Genomic DNA, 3,095 nt, shown 5'->3' on the forward strand with positions numbered 1-3,095 from the left:
CAGCCGCTCGCTCACTCCCCGCCCCCCGCAAATGGGACTAGGAGAGAATCGGAAGGGTAAGAGTGAGAAAAACTCGTGGGTTGAGATAAAGACAGTTTAATAGAACAGAAAAAGGGAAAATAATAATGATAGAATATACAAAATGAGTGATGCACAATGCAATTGCTCACCACCCGCGCTGACCAAGAACCAAGTAGCGATCGGTACTTCCTGGATCACGCCTACCATTCATATACTGAGCATGACGTCACATGGTATGGAATACCCCATTGGCCAGCTGGGCTGGCTGTCCTGATTATGTTCCCTCCCACCTAGGTTACCTAGCTCAGTCAGTAGGCATGGGAGCTGTCCTTGGACTAGGAGGGCACTTAGCAACAACTGAAAACATCAGTGTGTTATCAACATTCTCCTCATACTAAACCCAAAACACAGCACTAGGAAGAAATTTAACCCTATCCCAGCCAAAACCAGGACAACTTTTGTGTCCCCTGACCAAGTAACAAAGTACTGGTAGCAGGTTGACCACAGCTGCTGGTTGTAATACCCATCGCTGTACCATAGGTGCTGAGATCACAGTCAAAGGTTGTTCTAGGACCTTGTACCCAACTGGCACCAGAATGTTTCACATTTACCGTCTAGAACTAAGCCAATCAATAGCTTGACCTTCTCAATCCATTTCACCCCAAACTAAAACATTGTTTCTTTTTCCAGTGTTACAGTTTTTTAGAATTCAGCAGTAAGAGGTGTTCTTCAAACTATCCCATCCCAAAGCTAACCCAAAATTTAGCCACATATTAATAAGAATTTCCAGTACAAGAAGTTTTCCTAAACTAGAACCTCCTCGCACGGCTACTCATCCTTCATTCTTAACTCATGTCTCATTTCATTCACATGAACAAGAGGTTACTGAAGCCACAGAATCCTATCAACACCAGCCTTCATCCATTCCTGAGGACTGGGCAAACTCCAGCTTCAGCATTTCTTGCCCCAACCCTTACTTGTTACTTGTTAGTACTTGTAACTAACTCCACAAAAAACCCCAAGCAAACAAAGAAACCAAACCAAAAACATTGGCTGTTAGACTTTGCATCCACACTTTTCATTCATCGCTGTACATTGTGCTCTTCAAACACCTCCTGCCCAAATTCTGGATAACCCTCAACCTGACACAGCATGCCGGGCTGTTCCCCTCAGCATGTCTCACAGCAGCAGTGTAACCTGGTCAGGCTTAGGCTCAATGACACAAATATACTACAATGACACAAATATTCTACTATACTAATCCCTAACGAGATTATCAAGATGTTCTCTGCTTCTATCACCAGTTAGTCCATTATAAACAGGTGAGCTTTACAGTTTTAGTAAGTTTTTATTTGTCCTTCTGTGGATCCTAGCCATAATCTTTTCTTTCCAGTGAGGTAGGTTTTGCTTTACTGATAGAAACTTACAACAGCCACTGTAAGCACGACAAGCCTTCCATGATCCTGAAACATGCCATACTCTCAAACCGTCTGGTCCTGGGCTCTCATCCTTATGTAAAACATCTCTGCATATTATAAACCAATTACAGTCCTCAACTGTAGTCCTCTCCCTGCAAACAACAGTTTTAATGCTGAATTCTAGCATGACCACACACACAGGAGGACAGGCAGGTAGAGATTGCCGCATTAAGGACAGAGTTGGGATTGCATTTACAGGGCGCACAACTGCAAAGTTCTTACAAGGTCCTGATAGCACTAACAGGAGCATGTGACAGAAGTTCTCTTAGCTGGGGAGAATAAAGGGTTGAATGGGAAGCAGTTATCCTAAAGACTTCACCACTAAGCCAGGAACTAACAGACTACCCTTTCCTACCAAGCTAATTTCAGGGTAGAGACAGAGACTGCTTCCTCCTCTATTTCAGCTTTACTCTCCTCTTTGCTACTGGAGCACAGGAGTCCTCAGCATGGCTTGCAATGAATTCAAGAAGAGAGGAGAAAAGAAAATCTCATTACCATTTTGCTGCCTATTGAAGAGTGAGACAATCTAGCTGTGGTAAAAAATAAATAGCTGTATGCAATTATGAGAATCGCCAGACATCTCATTTTAAGTCAGGCAAGACTATTGCCTAATAGGAAGACAATGTAATCCTGCTGTTGCCTTGCTCTGATAAGAGACAGCCTTGAGCTAATTAGCTTCCACTATAGCCAGGCATGAAATTGCCAACTTTATGATAGCCATCTGATCAGCGATGTGCTCTCTGCATCTTCTCATCACATAAAAGCTGGTGTAACCAGCTTCTTCACTACTCTAACAAAGTGCGAGCTCCCCACTAATGACCACTGGGATACTGAGGGAAATTTAAGAGAAAACAAGAAAGGGTTCCCAAATCCCAGACACACCTCTGCTCTGAAGCTATGGTCCCTGTTAGGACATCTCCCCACTTCTGCTCACAGCTCACCAGCGTGAGGGCATTCTTTGCAATCAAGAGCCTGCAACCCACAGCATTCTGCAGCCAAACCTTCTCATCGAGTTTTGGTACTTTACTAGCCAAAGCAGGAGTTGCTGGGGACTTCAGGAAGAGCCAGCAAGCGTGAGAAAGAACGTTCAACCCGGGGTGTTACAGGAGGCAGAAGATTGTTTTCGTAACATCTGTGGCAAGATTGTATAAAGCAATAGACATACTGCCAATACCTGGAAATACTCAAAAGGCAACTCTGGCAACCTAGTAGATTGTTTTATAAACAACTGGTTTCAAACTGATCCTGAAACTAATGGGAAAGGCAGCAGAGTCACTTAAGGATAAAGGTGCTGCGGTTTCTGTATTCCCTGCTGACTACTTGCACAACAGCAGCCGTACACCAGAGCGCTACCGCTCAGGCATGGGAGCTGTTTGTCCCCTCACACTGCCGGTGAGAACTGTCGTGGCAAACCTCGACAGCCGAAATACAGCCGCCTGCCACCCCGCCTGCCTCGTGGTCCCAGTCTCCTGAGAACAGCTCTTCCAGAGAAGTCTGCCTCCCATGTCCCCTCCAGGGCTGACTGCAGCTCGTCCCACTGCCCGCCGAGGCCAGACCGCAGCCTGGCATTTCCTCAGCAAACCAACTGACCTGGCC

The sequence above is a fragment of the Fulmarus glacialis genome, unplaced genomic scaffold (assembly GCF_000690835.1).
Source record: "Fulmarus glacialis isolate BGI_N327 unplaced genomic scaffold, ASM69083v1 scaffold2657, whole genome shotgun sequence".
Lineage (NCBI taxonomy): Eukaryota > Metazoa > Chordata > Aves > Procellariiformes > Procellariidae > Fulmarus > Fulmarus glacialis.